This window comes from Meleagris gallopavo, chromosome 3, assembly GCF_905368555.1.
Source record: "Meleagris gallopavo chromosome 3, MGAL_WU_HG_1.1, whole genome shotgun sequence".
NCBI lineage: Eukaryota > Metazoa > Chordata > Aves > Galliformes > Phasianidae > Meleagris > Meleagris gallopavo.
In genome coordinates this window covers 7107966-7126086 of record NC_139406.1, presented here as the reverse complement: position 1 = coordinate 7126086, position 18121 = coordinate 7107966, and the positions used below count along the sequence as shown (strand labels likewise).

The window sequence follows — 18121 nt, the reverse complement described above, 5'->3', positions numbered from 1 at the left end:
GAAGACTTGATGGTGCCTTTGTGTTGAATGTTCTGATTTTCACTAAATGACAAAAAAGATTTCCTGGGCACTTCTGGACAGTTGAAGCAGGCTAAAATGATTTCATTGTTTCCTGGAAAGACAGTCAGTGAGCTAAAGCTGATTCTTGGAGTATTTCCTTCACCATCACTATCTCCATTCATTCTGTACTCTGTTTTGTGTACTGGAAATTAACTTCAGCAAAGCATCCATCCAATTTTCTGTAAAACATTAACTCCATTTATTCTTCCTACATGTTTTTCAGTTCCCTCCTCTCTCTCCTAATCCTACTGACAAGAGAAGAAATGACACAAAAGATCAATTGTTGACTTTATGTAAAATATTTCATCAAAATGGTGAGTCACTTGGAAAAAGATTTTTCACAGTGAACATACACTCAAATATCCACTTAGGTCACCAAAACAAAAATGTTATCAATGAGGACAAAGGAAGTTATGTTACTTTTTAAACAGTCTTGAATCATGTTTCCTGTCATCTGGCTTAAGGGGAGAGAAATAAATCTTCCTAAAAAAAACAACAGCAAAACTGCTAAAAACTCCAAACATTTAAATCGATAAGATCAAGAGTGAAACTATAATGAAAATTAAATGATCCCCCGCTATCCAAATTTTGTTCTCATGTACACAGTTTGAATTCTGCATATCACACCACGTATTGATACTTCTTTAATCTAAAGACAATCTAAATTTTAATCTAAAGACAAAGCATTATTAATACTTTCTATGTCATATTCTGATAACGAGCATATTGCAAAAGGATGTCAGATAGAGTCTTGGCTCTTCCTGAATTGTGCTGGGTAACTTCTCTGAGGTTTGCTCAGCAGCATATTTTCTCTAGTTCTTGTCAGCCCAGTGAGATACTCCAGCTGTTTTGGTAGCTAAAGCCCACAGCAGTGTGTCCTCTGGGATACCCAGAAACTGGTGAGACATTTGTGATCACCAGCAAGGATGTTGGAGATTCTGTGTGACTGGTGCCTGCCGCTGCCTTTGCTTTGTGCAAGTCCACTGGGCATTGCTGTTTGTCAGAATTTAGGTTATGTTGCTCAAAAAGCTGAGATGTTAGACAATAACCTGTAAGGTTATTTTAAGAGCTGGTCTTAGGAAAAAAAAATAAATTAGCAAGATATATTACACTCAAATAGCTTTTAGCTCTTTTTTCATGCAATGTTAGGAATATTCTAAAAGTCTTTTCCTTCTTTTTACTTTTTTTTCCCCTCCAAAATAGCAAATGTATCATGTATAAACCAAAAGCAAGGAGGGAAGGAGAGTGTTATGATCTTTCTCTTTTCATGCTGTTAATTTCCTTGCAAGAGAATCAACTGGTTTCCCTCTGGCCTCTGTTTCTCCTTAAATTTCGTGTTCCTTGTGCCTCCTTGGCACACTTCAAGATCCTGTAAGTTTCTTGCTGTCTGCCTCCTGCAGAGGGAGTGGGAGCTAACCTAGCTGACTTGGGTCACAGGAAGTGAGAGAAATGTCAGAGAATGGCTTGTCTTGGAAAAGGCTTAGAGATTACCTAGTTCCAACACTGCTGACATGAAGGGGTGTCAGGACTTCTTCCACACAAGTAGGCCAGTTTTTTCTACTCTTGTACAAACTCTCTTTTCTTTCTTCTGTAAGGCAGCATCCCTGCACCTATGACTGCTTCATAACTTGGGAAATTGCCTTTTCTCCAGATCTGCAAATTGCAGGTGTGTAGAAAGTTGTCCCAAGGATAATTAAAGGAGAAAAGTTAGTTAGTTACTAGTTGACAGAATTCACTGAGCGTATTTTCATCACCTTAAATTCGTATAACCTGGTCGAAGAAAGATAAAACTCATGAAAATCTATACAGACTGAAAGTTTATACTTGAAAGCTTCGTTTATAGCTTACATTGCAAAGTGATTCTCTGTGGGAACAAATGTATTGGCAATTTTTGCTCCTGACTAGTTTCTTTTGTCATATCATAGGAAATGTGTATTTACGTGTAAAAGAATAAGTTGGAGGTTATAGCTAAATTCTACATAAATTTCTTCCTAAGGAGTATAGGGAAAGTAGCAGAGCCAATGGATTTTCACAGGGAAGTCATGCTTGACAAAAAGGTGAGTTCCCTTGGGATTTCTTCTATGACCATAGGTAGGAGAGAAAACACTATTTGCTTGGATTTCAGCAGTGTTTAGAAAAGCAGAGCTTTTGGTATGCTTCCTGCCCTTCAGCCCCTGCTGTCTCATAAAACTTGCCTTTTTTTTCACTGCAGATTCTTTCTTCCCAAAAGGATAGGCACAGTTTTATGAGAGATTAAAAAAAAAAAAAAAAAAAAAAAAAAAAAAGGCAGGTTAAAAGCATGTATATTTAATAAACTGATTTAGCTCTTGGAAGTGGCAAAAGCATAGACTTAAATACTCCCAAATAATTACACAGCACCTGAAAAAAAAAATCCTTATGTCAACATTGTGGTTGTTTTTGAGTTCCCATTATATCCTAACTTTGGGATTGTTGAATTTAACAACCTCTTGCACAGTGGCACACGCTGAAGATGTTCTTTCAAGGAAATCATTGTAACTGCTCTCTTCTCTGCTTTGAATTTATTGAAGGGTAAGTTCATGTCATACTTAAATACTAAAGGAAGGTACGAATCAGTGGTATGCTCTAGCTCTGCATGTTAGTCCTGCCTGCTAGCTGTCTAGGGAACACAGCCCTGTCATTGGCTGTAATAGCCATAAAGGTAGGTGCCTCAATCTTATCTCATCTCTGACTTCCCTGTCCATGACTCCAGAAATTATAGTTAAAGCAGTAAGGTCTGAGCTGAAATGTATTATTAAGCTTCCACATTCCCCCTCTCTCACCTTTTGCCTCCCACCAGAGATAGAGCCACGCCAGGCTAAGGCAAAGCCTTCACCCAGGAGGGTTGGAGGTTGGAAGGAATAAAGCTGTCTTTTAATATTTCCAAAATAGGGCAGCTAAGAGCTTGAGGCAGGACAAAAAAAAAACATTAGAAATGGAGAAGCTAAAACAGCAGGCACATTTTTTTCTTGTGACAAGGACAGGTTGGTGACCTGTTCTGTTACAGAGAAAGTTTCCTGTGTTAGCTGCCAGTGTGGTTTTTCCCTTTCAGTTTTTAAACTGATTCCAGTATCTGGAATCATTGTAATTCTAGGTACGTTACCAAAACGCGTGGTTAAAAGTCAACAAAATGTGTCACTTTGGGCACATGGTCAAAAGGAAAAATGTCTGTGCATGTCCGTTCCATGCTCTGAAGCTGCTTCCGAGCATATATGATAGAAAATAAAGTCATTTAATCAAGCCTTGAGTTTTTCCCATGCAATTTTTATATATTCTTGAAAATGTCTTCTTACTTTAAGGAAGAGCAAGACAACTTTGCTGTCTCCTCTTGCATCTATAAACTCTCACCTATTGCCTGATCCTGAGAAGACTCATGCAACTCCATAGTTGTAGTGTTATCTGTGAGCTCAAGAGCAAGGCAGGCTGTTTTTTTTTTTTTTTTTCCCAGCAACTCCTGAGGTAGCATAACAGCTCTTCTTGTTGTATGGAGGGTTGGAGTCTATGTGCACTGCTTTATGAGCCAATGACTGGCTCGTTCTCTTCTCTTGCCAGAGGAGAAGGTCAAGGGGAAGGATGATGATGGCCCTATGGGTAAAATACTCTTACTGCTTGCCAGTCCCAAGAAGACTGGTTGCACTAACACTCCAGAAACGTGCTGTCAAAGCCATCAGCCTTAACATGTAAACCAAGATTTCTGAGCACCCCAACCACAGCTGTCCCAGATGGGTAAAGCAGGCTGTCTTTGTGCTGTTTTCTGCTGAGGCTGTGTTTCTTTCATCTAGCACTCAACTTTGTGAAAGAGATGTTGTTGGATTTTGTTAGGAGATGGTCTGCTGTGCCAACGTATTTTAATGATTTGCATTTTGCTTTATTCATAGAGCAAGATGACTGCAAGTTACCTTACCCCTTTTTTGTGACTGTCTGAGACAAATCCATCTGCTTTCAGATCATGATGATTGTAAATGTTCAGTAGAGAGTGCAGCATCGCACTCACTTTTTTTACTTGAAAATAAAAAGCTCTTTAGATTTATACTTACTATTCTTTTAAAATAATTTAACTCTGTTTATTTCACTCCACTACAAAACACCAAATACTAAAGTTTTAGTATCTTTTAGCTGAGGGGAGTAACAAAGATTTCAAGCCTGGAGTGCTTGTTGGAGTGTGACTTGCATACCAAGTCAGATCTGTAGAATGATAGGGTTATTTAAACAAGAAAAGGTGTGATCCTGGTTTTCTTGCACCTATTCTGAGAAAATCTTGTCTGCACTCAAAATACTACATAGCTCTGGGGGTTTGCACTAACATTTAATTTCTAGCATCGTTTCTGTGATTTCATAAATATATAGAATAGAGATATATATATATCACTATATATAAGTTATATAGAGTTATATAGAGAGAATATATATAGAATAGAGATTCTTTTTGTCAAGTATGAACTCCATGAAGCTAGCACAAATGACTTTTGAGGGCAGAATGCCCCTTTAAGATTGGTCCCATTGAAGAAAACTGTCCTTAGCCCATGACATCAGGGTGTCACGCTTGTAAATTCCAGATAATATGTATACCTACTGTGCAAAGTCCTGTTTTGTTTTCAGCATTGGTTATGTTACACATCAGTATCTGTTCTGCTTGTGAAACTGTATCTCTTGCATAGATATATACAAATACTGTTGTTTGTGTGTAGGAAAACAGATAATTGGCATGCACACCAATAAGAAATAAGAAAGTTTTTTACACAACCTGTTTTTACTTTGCATCTATGGAAAGCAATTATTTTTCAGAATATTTCTTATTAGTTGAAAAACTGTGAATGAGAGTAGTGACAATTTGTTGGGTTTTTTTTTTTTTTTTCCTCACGGGCTAATTCTGATGCCTTATCTCCAATTATATAGGTCATTCCAAAAGTAATGCCTCCTGTTTATTTCCATGGAAACTCCAACAGCTACGTAGATCACAATAACACTGTTTGATAAAGCAAATTCTCAGCTACAGAACACTTTTTTTCAACATAATCACCACCATTAGCTGAGCGTTTTCACCAGTGATGAACAAGAGCCTGCATGCTGTGCTAGTAACAATCTGGACCAGCAGTGCTGACCTGCTGGCACTGCCTCCACGCTGAAATGTACCACCCACCACCTCACTGTGCTCACATCCACTGTTTGTTCTCCATAAGCATTCAGTAAGCACAGATGAATGCCAATAGGTGTCATTTTTTTCCACAGGGAGAAATTCAATTCCACACCTTTGCTTCATCTTCACTTCCATTTCAGATGCCTGCTCCTCTGTTGCCAACTGTCACGTGGTAACAAAATGTAATGGGATATTGGCAGGAAAGTTCAACCTTTACTGCCATACCACCAACGTGAGCCTATGACATTGTGGGCCAACACAATAAAACAAGAGGCATTACTTTTGGTGCAGCCTTCATATAACAAAACTGTTAGTTTTACACTAACTTAGTGTTTTCAGTTGCTGTTAATAGTATTCCTTTTGTGGCACGTGGGAGACCATTGCAGGGGTCAAACTACTACTTTTTTACCCAACTATGTCATAAATTAATTAGTAATTTTGTTAACACCAATGTGGCTTAGTCATTTTGTAAGCATTTCAAGTAGCTGCAAGGATGACACAGCAACGTTAGTAATTAACTTTTCTCTCCGTCTGGCTGTTAAATGAAAATACACTGTGAGGCTGTGATTTGGCATGTGTCATCGCAGAGACTCGTAGATTCCCCCACCTCTCTGCCATAAAAGTGTCTGTTAAAAGCATGCAGAAAATTAATCGGATTCTCTCTGTTTTGTGCCTTGTGCTACTGTTCATTGAGGAAGAAATGAAAAAGAAACGGTGTGAGGGTTCAGAATCTGCCACGACTGGCATTGTGAGACATTCCCTACTTGTGTTTTTTTATTGGTTGGCTCAAAAAGGAAATCAGTCAATCTGAGTTAAGAGATGTAGGCATTTCAGCTGGATAGAAATTTCAGCATGACTCATAACACTTTACACAATTAACTTGCCAAGAAAATGTGCTTCTATAAAACTGTGAAGCACTTGGGCTTGAAGTGCAGCTGGAAGAAAAATCATTTTGATAGAAGAGTTCATAACAGTCCAGCTGAGGACTTTCGGCGGCGGTGGTGGAAAGAATCATCAGCATTGATCATCTCAAATCCTTCTAGCTTTAGTTCAGGCACAGTGCCATGGCACCTTCAGCTCTCCTTTGCCATAAAGATCCAGGATAGGCAGCAAACACAGAACTGAAGACAGAAGCTTGGGAATACCAGCTGCCCACAGAGCTTCAGGAAATGACTGTCCTCCATATAGTCACAGGGACCACCGTTTAGGATTTGCTATTCTCCAAGTGCAATGATTGGTATGATGGCATCTTAACATTTTCCAGAAAATTAAGTGTCTTGAGGAACTCTCCTGATGTTTCTCACCAATTCTGTGAAGTTTAAGGGAAATCTGTAGTAAGCAGTTTTGCACATAACTTTCATGCAAAGCTATACTGAGTCGGAAACCGAATAAAAAATATGATGTGATTTTTGCAACTGAAGCTTTCAGAATTTATCCGCGTTTTAATGGACTAATCTAGTTTTGTTAATTTAGAAGAACAGCTCCCCAGATACAAGCAGGACTAATCATATATTTGAAAAGATGATTTGCCTTTACTTGCAGTTGTTTTCCTTGGTCGGCAGAGGCCAACTAACCAAGTGAAGCTTGGTTAGCCTTACTGTGCCAGCAGAGGGTACCAACCAGATGCCACTGTGGTCTGCTCCCCCACTCTACTTCTGGACCCATCACCCTATTATTTTCCCTGCACCTGCAAGAATGACTTGACTTCTTCATCCTCCCCCTCGCCACTTTCCTCCTTGAGATAACTGTCCTTTTACTGTTGATGTGCTGTAACGCTGGGCACGGGAGCTGAGCAAGTGGAGTTTTCTTGCTGCACTTCATCTGTTGCCTAATGAGTACCTGTGTGATGAGACACAGTAGCAAAGGTGGCGGCTGCAGGAAGAAAATACAGGAGCTGGAATGGAGAGAGGGAGAAGAGAGGGGATGTAGTGAAAAATTGGTAGGGGCTTAAGCAATTTCATATTAGAACAGAAGATGGAGGATAAAAAACTAATCACTGTAGAGCACTCCTTTTCAGTTATGAACTTAGACACAGAATTCCACATTTTCATGACTGCTCTGCAGCCCAAAAAGTAGGTCTGAATCCCAAGTGTTTGTTGAGTACTGCCTGGGATTGGTGACTGCTGAGGATAAGGTATTACTGCTATAAAGTGCTCTACTTGCTTAAGTGGCGAGGTTTGTGGTGTGGCTCTAGGCTGCCTGATCCAACTGATGAATGCTGTAGGATCAGTGTGGTCCCACATGCTGGAGTGGCTGGACACTATTCCCTTCCTGTACAGCGAAAAGAATTACACTGATGTCAAATTGAGAGAGTTTGTGCTCATTCCAAAGGGGAAAGAGTGAATGTTAATTCAAACAAAATTGTAATGTGGAGGTGTGAGGAATCTGAATTAGAGCTATGCAATCTTTCTGCCTTCTCCTTAAATTCACCTGATGCAGTATAATTGTCTGAAAACAGGTAAAAGCACAGCTATGAGCTTCTGCAAACCCCTGAAGAAATGCCTGTACCTCAGCATTCACAGCAAAGTATTGAAGGCAAAATGCCAGCAAGAATTGCATGAAGTACAAAGTAAACTTGTTTCGTAATTTAAAGAAAATTATAGATTAGCATCTCTACTTGCTTCTCCCCCTGTTTTTCTGCACCCGCTGCACTCTAGTGTGTCTGTACTTCATATTTGTGGGTGTGGTACATTTCCTACAGCAGGAAAATTTTTTGGGAGCTTGGTGCTTCCTCCTGCTTCTTTGCACCCACAGGATTAGAATACAGAACTGCAGTATTTCCCACCCCTCTTGCACACAAGCAGTCTTTTAAAGTGTCAAAATGTAGTCTTGTGAGCACAAGCATCATTGCTAAGCACTTGGATTTGAAACCACACTGTTTCTACTGAGTTTAGATTTTTTGCTTGTGAAGAAATCACTTTTAGCCCACGTTTCTCACAGGTGGAGATAAGCAGAAGTTGCGGTGTTGAAGGCATCATCCTCCGGTAGTGGGTACAAATGGGACGGACTGCTATCGTGAAACAGGTTAAATGGCAATGGGCTGTCGCATCTATTGCGTTACCTCCTTCAGTTTTATCTCGCTGGGGCACAGATGGGAGTTAAGAGCAGCACGGTTATCCAGATAAGAACGTAGGATATGCATTGGCTGGAATCTGACAGGGTTGAAGTAATCACCTGCCGCTGAATTGAGACTCAGATGGGAAGTAGGAAGTGCTGTGCTCAAGCTTCCTGTATAAATAAATGCAGCTTTCCCACAGCTACTGCATACAAGCTGTGACGTGCTTTTAAGATATAATGGCAGCATGCTCTTAATAGCAGGGAGGGGATTATTTATCAGAGTGGCAAAGGAACCGAGAGGCAAGTCCTTCTGCAGTCCTACGAAGTGCACAGCTGTCAGATACACGGAGAAGAGAAAGGGTGTGTGAGAGGAATCTGTCTCTGCTTCTGATTGCAAGCTGCAGTGGCTGTGACATGATTCTTGGGAGCGCTGGAGTGTGAGTGAAGCTATTGAAAAGTCAAACAGCTGGGACTGAATACTACTCTCCTTTCAAGGTATGTTGGAATACAGCTTTCTGCCTATTTTTCCATTATGAGCAAAAGATAATTAAAAAAGCAGAAAACCAAAGATTGCTTATAATGGAAGAAAACAGAAAAGGCTTTGTTAATAGACAAAGTAAGAAACAGAATGATTAAAGGGCTAGAATAAATGTTACTTGTGGTTTAGTTAAAATCTAACCGTGTGGTGCTTAGAACTGAGGCAAAAAGGAAATCTTGGAGTCTGGATGATTAAAGATACAGAAAATTAGACCTCAAGTACTTGCCAGAAAGGTGAAATTACTTCTGTCAGTGTAACTTTTAAAGGAATATGTGTATGAGGGGGTTGAAAATGCTGCAGTTTCAGAACATACAGCTGTGTGGAAAGCAATTGCTAAGATGGCATACTATGTCATATATCTGTTCTAGCTTAAACACAAGAACTCACTTCGTACTGAAGACATAACAGCTTGGGCTGAGGGAGTCTGAATTTAAAATTTAGATTTCCTTCTGATTTAAAGCTATTTCTTATGTCCCAGTATTGTGCAGCTGGTGTCATGAAGGAAAAATATTCTGATCTATGTTCTAAGTGTTAATGTACACTTGTAATCTGCTTGGGGTCGTCGTTTTTTAGGTAAGCACTTAGCAAACATGCAATACCTTGATTTCCTAGTAGGTATTATTTCTTTCTCCCCTCTCCCCCCCCAACTAAGAACAGGGAATAGCATTTACTGGTATGGCACTGCTTTCTCTTTTTCTTTGTAGAGCTTTCCCAGTACAAAGCTTCTTCAGTAATGATGTTTCACTGTGACTTATAGTAAGTCTGTATTTTCTGTAGTAAGAAGGCACTCTGCTCCTAACTGTCTGTATCAAATATCCTCCTTCAGAGAGCAGTATAAGTAGTAAAATATTTAGGATGATGATAGTTAAGGAAACATCGCAGGCTGACTCCCATCCCCTTGGTAAATGCGAATGCTTTTAAGAAACACATTTTAGCAGCTAGAGAGGCTGTGGCTGAAATGCCCCTGTGCAGCCTTGCAGCCGGCTGTGAGCAGGCACAGCAACGTGATATGTTTGGCTGCCCTCAGCCTCAAGGGCAAGTGATCTTGGTTAAGGACAAGCACTGTGTTTGGAATACCAATATTTCTGGAAACAGAAGTTTCAAAATGCTGTCCTTAAATATTTTCCAAAACAAATAAATCGGCCTGATTCTCCTGCCGTTTAGGACTTGTCTGTGCCTGAAAATGAGTGGGTGTACGGGTTGTTGTCATAGCATGAAAGTGGCGGAAGCCCTTCTCATGGTGAACGTGGGCTATTTTGGAAAAAATACAGTATGTTGATAAGGGGATGGCCGTAGTTATGATACTGAAAGTAGTGCTTTAGGAAGAACGTGTTTGCAGAGCATCTAAAGCTATGGTAAACTGGGAGGTATTCCTTCAGAATAAACTGGAGCAATTCCACAGCCAAGTCAGTATGACAAGAATCAGACTTGTTTTCTCCCATGCATCTTAACTGTGCAATGAGGATATTTAAAACAGTGTTGTCTGCTCACAGAAGAACATGGAAACCTGCCTACACTTCATGTAGGAGCAGCATTTGGCAACTTGATAGAGTTTCCTTTCCCCGTGTTGTACTATATCCCGTGTGCTCCTTCCATTGGTCATTCTTCTTTCCTGCAAATAGTGGTATTTTGGTGATTGTGCTTGAGCAGAGCGTAAGTGAATAATATAAATAGCCAACAATATGGAAATGTTCCTCTCTAGCTGGGTTTTTAGGTTACGCTGTATTCTCTAAAAGCTTCAGAAGTTTTCTGAAAACAAATAAACATCATGGAAGAGATTATTTGACCTTTCTTTTTTTGCTGGAGGAAGAAAGCATCTACTTGACCTTAATAACATCTTCAGTTTAAAATGCAACTATGGAAAGCAGCAAGTGAATTAACAGAAAAACAAGCAGCACTAATACTTAACCAGGTTCCCAGTTCATTGGTATACCACTGAAAGTGTTTGTTATACGAGTCTGAGTCTTGTGCCTGTAACCTGCTCTGTCCTGACCTTTCAGGGATTTTTAGTAGTGAGACCCAGTGGATATTGCTTTGATGTGTGGTTTTTAAAAAAAAAAAGGCAACAGACTTGCTGTGCCTCTTTGTGAGTGAGGGTGTTTTCTTGAATATACCTGAAATTATGCACTGCAGATAGATTGCACATATCAGACCCATAAATATCTCCCAGACTGGTAGTATTGTGAAATCTGAGACTGTAATTACATCTCTAGGCCCATGGATCACAAGCACACATAACAAAATACCATGGCAAGCTGCCAGCGTCACTGTTAACTGAGTCCAATGGACCTCCTTGCATGTACCCAAGCATACGCTGCCTTCAGATTTGTGAGGCTGAACCTTTTTCCTCTGCCTACTTGCTGAAAGGTGACCACAGTTCCCTTCTTTCCCCTTGGCTTCCCTGTGCCAAAGCCCAGTCCTGCGTAATGCACTTCACAAATTCCCTTCGTGACCCAACAGCCAGGAATAGCCTTACATTCATTCCATCTCAAAATTAATCATCTTTTTGTTTGTGAAGGGTAACATGGAACAAAACCAAAAAGATCATAAGGGAAAGATAGCAACGTTAGTCAGCTCAGCCTCTATCATTTTGTATTTCTGCTGAAGCACAGCTGAGCTTCAGTGCTCAACTCTGAGCCTTGACAGAGAGAAGTACAGGTCTGAGGGCCATCGTACACAGCAAATTTACCCAGTCCTCAACAAATATTTACAGAGGTGCTTGTGCCAAATAGCATTGTGCTGATCAGTAGAAAAATAGTGTTCAGTAATCTTTCTGTGTCTTTTCTAAATAGTTTCAACTCAGTGGGAATGGAGTGGGCATTGCATTCACAAAGTAGATCATTGCTAGCAGTTCTTAAAACATTAATAATAAAAAAAATAAAGTATCTCAAATTACACTTCCCACTTCAGTTGGACTTCCCCAACTTCTCTTCTTCCAGGGAGGAGCAGAGATGCTGAGTGGAAATTTCAGTACCTGAGATCATGACTTGGTTAACTGCATTATAAACACACTTTCAAATAAAGGTGGCTATACAAAAAAAATATTTTGTTGCTGCTGTTTCCTAGGTATCTTGGTATGTGTAGATACTTGCACACAATTTGTTCTCCATATCTGGTTCCTTTTATTCTATTTTAATAAAGAAATAAGATTATGGATTGCCCCAGATCTGTGTGGGTTTTTTTACTGTGTTTCTAGGGAAATCTCAGCCTCCAAGGGAAAATCCACTGTTTAAGCACAGGAACAAAATGGTGTTTTAGTTAGAAATGCTATCAAGTGGTCTGATTCTTTGAATGTCCTTGGTGCCTGCAAGTACAGTTTTGACTTCGCTGGAGTTTGGGCCATTCTGCGAGCATCCTTGAGCCTCTTCTTTCTGAGTGGGTCAACATCTCTATTGTCCATCTAGCGCTAGGCACAGCAACTGGGGCCATGGAAGTCAGACTTGAGAGAATGCTTAGCTCCTCTCAAGTGAGGTAGTCCCAGACACGCTTTAGTCAAAAGGCAATTTGTTTAAATTACGTTTGTATGAAACCTAATGAGAAATTTTGTATTCTTCTGACAGACTTCAAAGGCCATAAATAAGGGCAGTTGAATGAGTTGGAGTGGGACTGAACTCCAGAACTGTGACTTGATATGTTTAGGTTTTGGTCTGGATGTGCTGATCATGGAAATCGCAGTCAGCATTCTACTGTGAAAGATTCCAGCTTGTGCATGTGGTTTTATACATGATAGAACACATCTCTTGTATGGATTTTCTTCTGCATTAGAAGTTGTTGTAGACACAGCAGTTAGGGGGAGTTGTTCTATGTGCTTTTTGTCTGATGGAGAGACAAGGGGTGCTGATCAGGAGACAAACAGTACAAAATTACTTCTAACTAGAAGGGAAAAAAAACCATTTTACTGTCATGCTCATGTTCCTCCTCTTTAATTGAGAATGTTGCTATTTGTCTGTGTCTGTTGCAAGCTTTTCTGCCTTTCACTTTGCTATAATAATGAGGAGGGAAGGAAGAGCATAAGACATGAGTCATTCAAAGCGTGGACTCTGCCTAGGTCTGCAACAGAAGCTTTGATATTCATGCTTGCGTACACAAAATATTGTATCCTCAGACTGTCAATGAGAAAATGTGCAGATCTGAAATCCTTCACATGCTCTGTTTGCAAAAAGGAAGAATATATAGCAATAGAAGAGCTGTCTCCCTATGTTCAGGGGTTTAAAGAGGTCCCTGATGGCTACCTACACTTGCACTTTTGTGTACTGTGTATCAGTGTGGCTTAGGGGTGAACTCCTTGCTGATGAATATACAGCTAGAGATCACTCAAAATTGAGTGCTGTAAAACCCCATGTACATAGAAGGAAAAACACATTTTATGACAGCTAGCATATAGGCTAATCGTTTGCATGCAAAGAAAATTCTGAGATCAACTAGAAGCTGTGATGTACAGGCTGACACTGGATATGTTTGAAGTGTATGTAGGAACGTTCATGCGTTTTGGCTCTTCTTAATTTTGGAAGCATTCAGGTGGGTGGATGTGGGGAGAAGATGAAGGAAAACAGGCTGCTATCCCCTGCCCCTTCACCCCCCTCCAAAAAAAAAAAAAAAAAAGGTTACAGAGATGTAGTCAGTGGGGGGGGAGGGGGAAAAAAAAGCTGACCCTGTGGGCTGCCTAGCAGTGCACTCACTTGAAATTTCTCAAGCAGGAAAATCTGAAGTAATCTCTGATCCTGGAACCTGTCCCGGTGGAGTTTCCCCAGTTTAGGACTAAGATAACATACAGAGGGCCAGCAATAACTTGCTCCGTGAAGTTTCACACAGTGGAGAAAATGCAATCTTGAGCCTTTCACACCTCTTCACATTTGTGCTGATGGGTTCGGTGGTGAGTCTTCATCACACTCTCTAGGGAGGGTTTGTGGGAAAGAAAATCATGCCCTTTGCCTAGAGTGGAGTAAATGTATGTAACGTTTAGCTAATGCTGCTTTAAGGATGTGTGTTTTTTATACTGGCCACCGTTTTTATTGCAAACACTCAAGTAGTCAACATGGTTTGACCAACTTCAAACCCCTTGTTGACATAGCCTCTCTCTTTTGGGCATATTGGGCCAACAAATGAAAGAAACAGGCTCTTGTGGGGAGAGGAGTAAAGAAGGAGTTGAGATGTCTTCCCATATTTCCTTTTTTTAATTATTCTGTCACAGAGATGACAGAAGACTTTTTGAAGGGCATGATCATAATTAAGGCCATCCACCGGAAAGGTATCTTTGAAAGATTTTAGAAGATTGTCATGCTATAGTATAGCAAGGCCATGAGGTCTGTCAGAGCTGTGTTATTAGATGTACATTGTTTGGAGTGTGTGGGAGGTTTTGGAAGGGCAGCTTTTAACTATCACTAGTTGCTTATCTGCGCATTCATGAACAGACCTGCTGGAGCCATTGGCAGCATTTTCATTGTCAGGGCCTTGACTTTCTGGATAGGGTAATGTAGGGACCAGCCAGTCAGATACTAAGGTTCTTAAGGCTGAGACCTGTGTTTACAGCTTTCTGTTCTCCTTTGAAATTATTTCAGTAATGAAAGTTGAAATTTGGAATTTAAGTGAGGGAATGCAACTGAATGAAAAGAGGAAGAGCAAATGTGGACATTGAGAGAACTAGGAGAGAGAAGCTCAGACAGGGATGCTACATGAGCTTCTTTCCCTTTCTTGCCTCTGCATATCTGGCTGGAGCTGTACTGCTCTCTGTCCTTCCCTCACCTCCTCTTGCAGCTGACTTTGGTAGGGTTTGATCATTGAGGACCTGGCAGAGATTTCAGGATACACTCCAATGAGATTAATAACCAGTTATGAGAAGAAGTGTCAGTTACTTCAATGAATGCAAGTGTTCGTTGCAAAACAAGGCTGCTCGCATATTAGGTTCCCAAACCTCCTCTATTACTTCTTAATGACTCTGAATTATTTCTTATCAAACTACAGCACAGTGAGTACTTTCTCGTGTTGTTTTCTTAAAGTGCTGTATTAACTATTGTGACTCCCCCAGGTTGTAATCTTCAGACTAGATCTCAGTCTTTGATGCCTGTTACCCTTCCCAACGTTCTAAGTCACTGAGACATTCTTTGGTTGAAGGTAGTTTTCAATCCTTTATTGTTTTTATCTTAGTTATCTTGAACAGCATGTTTTATTTAGAATAATACGCAGCATATTTGACTGAAAGATTAGATAGAGGGCAAACTAAACCTTCGTTGTGTTTCGTTTTACTTGCTGAGCAGGCACACAAAAATTGTAAAAGGAAAACAAACTTGTACTTTGATTGTCCTTTTGATGTAATTCCAAATTTGTGTGAAAGAATTTTTTTGATGCTCACAGTAAGCAAGATGGCAGGACCATAATCTTTCAAGTTTCTTGGCCTCACAGAATGAAATGACTGAGATGTTAAAGGTATCATCTTGTTGCAAGCTCTGAAAAGAAACCATTACTCAGATCATCTCTTCTAAAAATAAATAAGTAAACAGATGCTATTTTCTCAATATATGATGTTCAGTTGATTTCTTCAGTATGCAGCGTTCCTACAGAGCTCAATGGAAGATCTCTTTCATTGTTTTGCTCAGCTCAGGTGTTTTTTGCCTACTGGAAAATTCTACATGCTTGCCTTGGCACTAACAAGTGTTTTGCTGTCACCTTCAAGGCCTGGCTGTGAGTCGTGTCCCTACTTGCCTTGGATTGCCTGCTTTGCAGTCGGACGCTACTCCCTGCACGCAGCCTTGGCTGCTCTGAAGGAACAGTCTGCAGCCAGAGGAGCCCAACAGCTCACTGATTTTCTTCTTAGAAGAGAATTTGCTATGACCAAACAGATGTAGTCGGCCCCTCTGTCGAATACAGTTCTACTGCTTTAACATCGTGAATTTACAAATACCTTCTGAAAATCCTTGACCTTAGAATAGGCCAATGTCACAAATATCTTCTGAAAACATCCTATCTGGACTGTAAACATCTCATTTCAAGGATTTAATGTATCCCAAGGTTTTGTTATCAAGTTAACAAAAATAAACCTTTTTTTTTTTTTTTTTTTTTTTCTGTGTCAAAGGCAAATTGTTGCATTTGACTTCCTATTCCTGTTTTGGCTGAGCCAAACAGCTAGCCAAGTTATCAACCCACTTGACATCCCAAGGGTTCTATTCCTTTTTACTTACTATGTTGTGGTTACCAAAAACCCTCACGTGATCAAAAAGGAAGATCTATCATTTGCCTTTGACATTAATGTCATGAAGAGTGGGTTTTTTTTTAGTAGTGGTATATTACCTCTTGTCAACAGGAAATTCAAAATAAAGTATGCCAAACTAGTTAGAATGGAAACTCCTTGTAGCTTAGCATTGGCAGAGATTGCATAGTATCATTAAGAATAGGGAGTGTCATTTAAATAAGCTTTGGAGTCTAATCTTGCGTTGGTCGCTAATAGTTGAAATTCCAGTTGGCACGAGTTTGTTATTCTGATGTGTTTTGGAAATACTTGGAAATGTTTGATGCCACATTCACAAGTGCTTTTGTCTAGCTGCAGTTTGTGCTGTTTGAATTCAGCTTCACAATGTGAAGGGTGAGCGTGAAACTTAAGGTGAGTCTTGCTACTAACAAGCTGCAGGACCAGATATATTGCCATGGCTTGCTGTGGGCATCGTGAAGCATCATGCTGCTTAAGCAGAGCAAGCTCAGTTCATCTGGGTCACCCTAAATTGCTTGCCTGCAGGCCTCCAGCACCTGAATCACAGAATCATACAATATAATGAGTTGGGAGGGACCCACAAAGACTACCAAGTCCAAGTCCTGACTCCACATAAAACCACCCAAAATTCAAACTATATGTTTTACAGTATTATCCAACGTGGAGTGCTTTGACCACTGTCCAGGAGAGTCTGACCACCCTCTGATGAAGAGCTTTTTTCTAGTAGCTAGGCTGAGCCTCCCCTGCTGGCTTAGGCCAGTAGATGTGATGTGGGGAGCTTGCTTCCTAGCCTGGCAGTGTTGATGGAGCTGTCTCCTCAGCATCTGTACCATCCTTGTTCCAGCAGAACAGGATGAAGGTGGTGGCTTCTGCAATGCAGTGATCTGACATCATCCCCCCAGAAAGGTTTGCTTTTGTTCTCATGGGGTCAGTGAGTTTTGCAGTTGCGTGGCTCCTGACTGTAACGAGGAGAGAGGAAGATCAGAATTCTGCATTATTTCTTTTTCAGTCTTTAGAAGTGATTGGGAAGTATTACAGTGTTACAACACAGTATTACAGTAGAGATAGTGTTACTGAACAACTGTGCCTTCAAAGGGCTGTGGAGTGTAATGATTTACATATGCTCTAATGATCTTTTGATTTACTAGAATAATTTGAAACTTTTGGGTTTGTGTGGGATTTGAGAAACTTCAATATGTGCTTTAGGCATCCTAAAATGCTAGTATAAAAATACCTTACAGGAAGCAGGATGATATTCTGAGTTAGTGCATTCTGTCCCTTACTTTTGTGTGTGTGCGAGAGAGGCTTCCCACTCAGTATATCCTTTACAAAATATTTCATATATTTATGTTCTGGTTGCTAGCTTGGTATGATGATACTCTATGCAGCCAGTACTTCTTGAACAGCAGCTCAAGGGCTTGTTTTTTCCCTGACTTTCCAATAAAAACAAGTGAGAGAAACTGCCTTCAGTGTGTTCTCATGCAACATACAGCAAATTTACTTAGGCTGCTTGTTAAACAAGCTTATTTTAAAATAGAATTTTACATTGTCTGAAATATTAAACATCTGACTTCTCTCAGCCTCTGCTCAAAGAGTACAGATATTGAAATGTTTTTATTCTCTCTAATACTTCAACTTGGTTGCATATCATGGTATCCAAAGTGGGTTTTCCTTGTACATGCATGTAATCAAGTCATTGGCTTGCTTGCTTGTATTAAGGCACAAATGTATTATGGGAAATCCGAATACACAAAAAATGTATTTTAAATTAGACCCAATATTCATGGATCTGATTGCTTGATTCAGACAAATCTTTGTGCAGAATCACTGAGTTCAAAAAAACTACCCTAAATGCAAATTTTGAATATCACTGCCCTGAGAGAGTTGGGACAGCTAAGGACACGCAACCAGAACTGGTCAAGATAACTGAACAACTTTGTTGAAGTTTATCCTATAAACCATAGAATCACAGAATGGCCTGGGTTGAAAAGGACCACGATGACCATCCAGTTCCAACCCCCTGCTATGTGCAGGGTCACCAACCAGCAGACCAGGCTGCCCAGAGCCACATCCAGCCTGGCCTTGAATGCCTCCAGGGATGGGGCATCCA

General features: G+C 40.3%; 1 protein-coding gene across 3 annotated transcripts in view; it reads left to right on the top strand.

Annotated features, from left to right (window-relative positions):
* The window catches only part of RNF144B (ring finger protein 144B), an 87853-nt gene that overhangs the window by 26281 nt on the left and 43451 nt on the right, over window positions 1-18121 (top strand). Inside the window, exon 1 of one of the 3 annotated variants that reach the window (XM_003204719.5) lies at window positions 8306-8767. The exons of 1 other annotated variant lie outside the window; for it this stretch is intronic. The gene's annotated coding sequence lies outside the window, so the exon portion shown is untranslated. Of the gene's footprint in view, window positions 1-8305; window positions 8768-18121 lie in introns of those variants that run through there. One more of the 3 variants, XM_010708310.4, reaches the window with a different exon arrangement.